The following is a 7,199-nucleotide window of genomic DNA, read 5'->3' as shown; positions in this document are numbered from 1 at the left end:
TCTTCAAGGCCCGACCTTCCACGTTCTGCTGATGTCCTCTGCCTGACCCATCCATCCCTTCAAGGCCCAACCCTCCAGCTAGTCCCAATGTCCTGTATCTGGCTCATCCATTCCCTCAAGGCCCAACCCGCCATGTACTCCCAATGTTCTGTATCTGGATGATCCATTCCCTCAAGGCCCGACCCTCCATGTACTCCCAATGTTCTGTATCTGGATGATCCATTCCCTCAAGGCCCAACCCGCCACGTACTCCCAATGTTCTGTATCTGGATGATCCATTCCCTCAAGGCCCGACCCTCCATGTACCTATGTATCCAAGTGCTTCTTAAGTGATACTATTGTACCTGCAGAAAGAACTTCCTCTGGCAAAAAGGTTTAAGGGACTAATATCCAGGAGGGATAATAGGGCTAGCCCAGGAAATCTTTGTCGATTGTGGTTCTCCTTGTAGAGCTTCATTACATCCCTTAGAAAGTTAAGGAGAATTTCTCGACAGAAGACCAAAGTGTGATCTTTCAAATGCAGAAATAAATTGTAACAGGACTCACCAGTCATAGAAAATATAATAAATAACATGGAACAAGTGTTTCACCTGTCCCTACCTACACCTCCTCCCACACTACCTTCCAGGTGGGGTGACACTTCACCTATGAATCTGTCGGGGTCATTTACTGTGTTCGGTGCTCCCGGTGTGGCCTCCTGTACATCGGTGAGACCCGATGTAGATTGGGGGACCGCTTCACCGAGCATCTACGCCCTATCAGCCAGAACAAGCGGGATCTCCCAGTGGCCACCCATTTCCATTCTTCTCCTTCTCATTCCCATTCTGATATGTCCATCCTTGGCCTCCTCCACTGTAGGGATAGGCCACACTTAGGTTGGAGGAACAACATGTTATGCTCCATTTGGGTAGCCTCCAACCTGATGGAATTAACATCAATTTCTCTATATTCCGGTAATGCCCCCCCCCCCAACAACCCCCAACTCCTTCTCCACTTCTCACCCCCTTTCCCCTCTCTCACCTCCCATCCCTCCCTCCAGTGGACTTACCCTCTTTTTATTTCTCCCACGGCCTTCTGTCTCTTTCACTAATCAACTTCCCAGCTCTTTACTTCACCCTTCCCCCTCCAGGTTTCACCTATCACCTGGTGTTCCTCTCTCCCCTCCACCCACATTTTAAATCTACTCTTCAGTTCTTTTCCTCCAGTCCTGCTGAAGGGTTTCAGCCCAAAACGTCAACTCTACTCTTTTCCTAGATGCTGCCTGGCCTGCTGAGTTCGTCCAGCATTCTGTGTGTGTTGCTTCGATTTCCAGCACCTGCAGATTTTCTCTTGTTTGTGAATAAATAATGCCTGTTTTAAATAAAGAAGCCAGAAGTACACAGATTGGGAGAAAACATCTGGCTGTTTGTGTAGGGAAACACTTTGTGTCTGGTGATCACAATGCGATAAGTTTCGGCTGGCTGGGATTCTAAATTGGAGAATTTTGATGGTAACAGAATGATCTGGCAGGTGTGGACTGGGACAGACGGTTTTCTGCAAAGGTGTACTTGATAAGTGAGAGGCCTTCAAAAGTGAAATTTTGAGAGTGCAAAGCTTGTAGGTGCCTGTCAGAATAAAAGGTAAAGAACACAAGTGTAGGGAACCCTTGTTTTCAAAAGATATTGAAGCCCTGGTTAAGAAGTTAAAAGGGGATATATAGCAGGTATAGCCAGGCAGGAACCTATGAAGTGCATTTGGAGTATAAGGAATGCAAGAGACCATTTAAGAAATAAATCAGGGGTGCTAAAAGAAGACATGAGGAAATAAGGTGATGGAGAATCCTAAGGAGTTCTACGTTATGTTAAGAGCAAAAGTATTGCTAGAGGCAAAATTGGTTCTCTGGAATATCAGGATGGTAATTTATGTCTGGAGCCAATACAGTTGGGGGAGATCTTCAATGATTTTCTCACATCTGTATTTACTCAGGAGATGAACACAGAATCTATGGATGTGAGGCAAAGAAGCATGAACTTCATGGACCTTATACAGAGGAGGAGGTGTTTGCTTTCCAGAGGCAAATTAGGGTGTTTAAATCCCCAGGGCCTGACATAGAGTTCCCTCAGGGGCAAGTGCAGAAATTGCCAGGATCCTAGCAAAGATATTTAAGTCATCTTTAGTGCCAGGTGAGGTACCAGAGGCTTGGAGGATAGCCAATATTGTAATGCTGTTTAAGAAATGCTCTAAAAATATACGAGGAAATTATAGGCCATTGAGCCTGACATCAGTAGCGGTAAGTTATTGAAAGGTGTTTTAAGGGACTGGATATATAAGTAGTTGGATAGACATGAACTGATTAAAGATTTTCAGCACAGCTTCGTGCATGGGAGGTCATGTCTAACTTGAGGAAGTTACCAGGAAAGTGGATGAAGGCAAGGCAGTGTATATTGTCTACAAGGGCCTTAGCAAGGAATTTGACAAGGTCTTGCAAGGGGGATCAATCAAGAAGGTAGTAAATTGGATTATACATTGACTTTGAGAAAGATGCCAGAGAGTGCCTCATTGACTGGAGGATTGTGACTAGTGGAGTACCACAGGGAATGGTGATGGGTCCATTGTTGTCATCTATATCAATGATCAGGATAATAATGTGGTTAACTGGATCAGAATATTTGAGAGTGACACCAAGACTGGGGGTGCAGTGGATAGCAAGGACGGCTAACATGGCTTGCAGTGGGATCTGGACAAGCTGGAAAAATGGGCTGAAAAATGGCAGATAGAGTTTAATGTAGACAAGAGCAAATTGATGCACTTTGGAAGAACCAGCCATAGTAAACCTTACACAGTGAATGGTGGGAACTAAGGAATCTGGAAATAGAGGTATATAGTTCATTGAAAGTGGCGTCACAGGGAGATTGGGTCATAAAGAAAGCTTTTGGCACATTGGCCTTCACAAATCAAAGTACTGAGTACACGATATGAGATGTGATGTTGAAGCTTCATAAGACAATGGTGAAGCCTAATTTGTAGTATTGTGTGCAGTTTTCATCACGTACCTACAGGAAAGATGTAAACAAGTTTGAAACAGTACAGAGAACATTTACAAGGATGCTGCCAGATCTGGAGGACCTGAGTTATAAGGAAAGTTTGAATAGGTTAGGACCTTATTCCTTAGAATGTGGAAGATTGAGAGGAGATTTGAAAAAGGTATACAAAATTATGAAGGGTATAGATACAGTAAATGCAGGCTTTTTTCACTGAGATTGGGTGCGACTACAACCAGAGGTCATGGGTAAAGGGTGAAAAGTGAAAAGTTTAAGGAGAACTTGAGGGGAAACTTCATTACTCAGAAGGTTGTGAGAGTGTAGAATGAGATGCAAACACTAGTGGTGCAATACAAGCTGGATTTCAATGTCAATAAGAAGTTTGGAAAAGTACATAGATGGTAGTACTATGATCCCAGTGTAGGTCAAAGGGATTAGGCAGTTGAAATGGTTCAGCGTGAACTATATGGACCAAAGGGCCTGTTTCTCAGCTGTACTTTCTACGACTCTATGACCGTTCAAATTCAAGAATATATATAGAAAAAAAAAGGATTGACCAAAAAAGCCAGGCTTATATATTGCTGAGTTATATCTAGCCATAACTGACAAATTAAAAATTTAACCCTTTTAAACTGGATTTTCACTGGGAAGGAATTTATTAATAGGAAATGGTTACTGAAGAAGGAAGATTAACACTGATCACCAAGACTCTTGACAATAAATTGAAACCAAGCGTTTGGTCTTGTGACTGATTCATGAAGAAGATGATGCTGAAGTCTGGTGTGCTGCCTATAAGACTTTAATCTGTTGTAAGAAATGCACAGAAGCAATACAGGAGAAGTTCTTGGATGCATGGCTCTAAATTATGTAGATGCAAATATAATCGTTCGCCAAAGGTAAAATGAAGATCTTAAAAAGGCAAACAAGTTTGCGTTATACAAGTATGATCTTGCTCAGGAGTGGTTCTCTAAAAGGAAAACAAATCATTTCAATATATTTTGGTAATCTCTCTACCTGAAGCATAGTGTAGTGTAAACCAGAGCAATGGAATACAATCTCAAGAACGCCTTGTTTTCAACCCTTTAAACTTTTACTGTCCTCACCCACCACAATATTCTCTGCATTTCCTCAAAGATGCTGATGTTTGAAGTCATGGAGTACAGCACTTTAGCCTAATGGTCTATGCTGACCAAGATTCCCATTTAAGATATTTGCCAGCCTTGATCCATTATCATTTGAAACCTTTCCTATCCAATGTACCTGATCAAGTACATTTTAAATGCAGTTAACGTACTTGCCTCAACCTCTTCCTCTATATACAGTGCATTCTATATACTGACAACTGGGTGAAAAAGTTGTCCCTCAAGTTCCTGTATATATCTCCCCTCTCACCTTAAACCTTGCAAAGGGTTGAAACTAAAGTGGCAGTGGAATGGGACATTGAGGTTAGAATCACAAGGGAGAAAATCAAAGCAGGAAATACCTAAATGTCATAGACCCTCTCACCTAACCGATCACGGGGAGAATCCCTTATCTGTGTGGCTCAGAAACATACCACAGTGGTAGAGAGTGATGGAGAAGGGCACCCAAGCCTTCTAGTTTGTGCTTGACAAAATTAACCCCATAGATACCAAATGATTGAAGCTAGCCAGATCTCTGTTGATTCAATAGGTCAAGAAATTGCATTTGGAGTTGGCCACGCCTGTAGTGAAAATCAAATTCCTGAAGAGAGCTTCATGCTGCTGAGAGTATAATTCTCATTCTTTATGCAAGGATTATAAAACTGCAATGCGTAGGAACTATGGTTTCAAATGAGCAGCATTGACAACAATTGCGCCAATGAGTCAAAACTGAGTGAGACTACACCACTTGTACGGTATAAGGGTCTCTTAGCCTTGTTGGTCCATAATCACTCTTTTTTCAAACCCACCTATCACTGGTGTGGGAGTAATTTTGGCCAGGATCTTCTCAGAGTTCACTCCCTGCTCTAAGCAAGAAACAGATATCCGACAATCTAGCAATACTAACTTCTCTTTTCAATGACTAATCACTGCCCCCCCCCCCCCATTGAATCTTGTTTGTATCATTTCTTTATTGCAATCTTGTTTCTTCTGCACTCTAAACACAAGTAGCCTAAGGTCAGTTCATTCATATAAAATTCCGTCATCACAATTGTTTTACATCATGGTTACCATGGTGCTGTTCTTTAGAATGTGGCCTTGCAACAGACTTTATTGAAGTTTGTGTACAATCAAATTCCAAGAATGTGCATTGTCCTCCAGGAATTCTCCATTTTGACATTAGAAGTTAGTTTAAAGCAGATTTCCCCTTTTTGATAGTAGTGAGGGTAAGGGTTCCTTATGGGATAGCAACCAGGATTAGAGCTGCACAGGGGGCTCAGCTATAGAAAGGGGGGTTTAATAGCCAGTCTGAGATAGTGGACATGGCTCCAGGAAAGTGCAATACCTCCTGGGTACTGAGGTCAATGATGCCATTGAATAGCTGCAGAGACACCTGTAAAGGAAGAAGCATCATCAAGGGTTATTATCCATAACAGGACTAAGTAGAAGGAGGGATGAGATACTCCGGGCAGAGTTTAGGGAGCTTGGAAGGAGAATAAGCAATAGAGGAACAGAAAAGGTTGCAATCTGCAGATTGCCACAACTGCCATGTTCTAGTGTGAATAGAGAAAGAATAGTGCTGATGAAAGTGGTGGCCGATGGCATAGCAGCATCTGCACCGGATTTCAAGGCAATTGGTCCCTGGTTCGAATCCAACTGGCCCCTTGCATGTCTCCCATACGCACTGTGTTGCATGTTGAGCTAGCAACCTTGCCTTGTGAAGGACAGACAAATGCTAAAAAAAAAGCAAGGTTGCTGCCCGATGCAGTACAAGGCGCGGAGAGGGGAATAAGTAGTGATGATGAATGTGAGGAGAGATGATTTGGAGGAAAGAATTTAAGAGGGGTATAGGAACTTGAGGGTAGGACCAAAGGGGAGAGAATCAAATCAGGAAATAAAAGTTGGTGGGTCAGGTAAAAGGGTACTTTAGAAGGGCAAGAGAAACGCAAAGCCAATACAACAGTAGCATAGGTATTAAGTGTATCAGGAAAGGACAAGTCATACAAGCATAAGAAAGTAACAGTAAATAGATTCAGAGAAAGGGAAAATGATGAGATTAAAGTAATGGTTGTTTACCCGAATTAATACAGAATTTGTAATAAGATTGATGAGCTGATAGCACAAATAGATATAAATTGGTACTGATCTGATATTCACTGCAGGTACATGGTTGGAAGCTGATCAAAAATGGAAACTGAATCTTAAGAGTTATTTGATGTTCCCACAGGGGAAGGCAAAAAGGAAAGCAGAGTTTGAACATAGCATATAGAATAGTACAGCACAGTACAGATGCTTATTCCTACTCGCCAAGTCCCGTTCTTGCTCTCCAAAGTGCCTCCTTAAACTCCTTCCTTGCAATCTTGTAATACTCTCAATAATCTTTGCTTCCTAACCCCTAAGTATGCTTCTTTCTTCCTCTTGACTGGATATTCCACATCTCTGGTCAACTATGGCTCTTTAACACTACCATCCTTTCCCTATCTCAATGGGACAAACCTCATACAAGTGCTCCCTAAACAATCTTCTCATTTATGGTGTGCATTTCTCTGAGTACATTTGTTCCTGACTTACCATCCCAAGTTCCTGCCTAATAATGTTGCTATCACCCTCCCAGTTAAATACTTCCCCATACTGTTTGCTCCTATCCCTTCCATAGCCATGGTAAAGAGTTGTGTTCACTTTCTCTGAAATTCTCACCCATCAAGAGACCTGACTGCTGACCAGGTTCATTGCCTAATATAGTCAGCCTGTCTACATATTGCAGCGGGAATCACTCATGGACACTAACAAATTCAGCCCTATCTAAACCTTTTGTACTAAAGACGTACCAGTCAATATTAGTGAAGTTGAAGTCACCCATGTCAACTACCCTGTTATTTTTGCACCTTTCCAAAATCTGCCTCTCAATCTGCAACTCAGCATCTCTGTTGCTTTTAGTGAGTCTATAGAATACTTCCAATGGAGTGATTTTTCCCTTCCTGTTTCTGACTTCCACCCACACTGACTCAGTAGATCATTCCTCCACAATGTTCTCCCTTCTGCAGCTGTGATACTATCT

The sequence above is a fragment of the Hypanus sabinus genome, chromosome 3, assembly GCF_030144855.1.
Source record: "Hypanus sabinus isolate sHypSab1 chromosome 3, sHypSab1.hap1, whole genome shotgun sequence".
Classification (NCBI taxonomy): domain Eukaryota; kingdom Metazoa; phylum Chordata; class Chondrichthyes; order Myliobatiformes; family Dasyatidae; genus Hypanus; species Hypanus sabinus.
The sequence above is the reverse complement of the archived record's forward strand: the minus strand, read 5'-3'. Positions refer to the sequence as shown.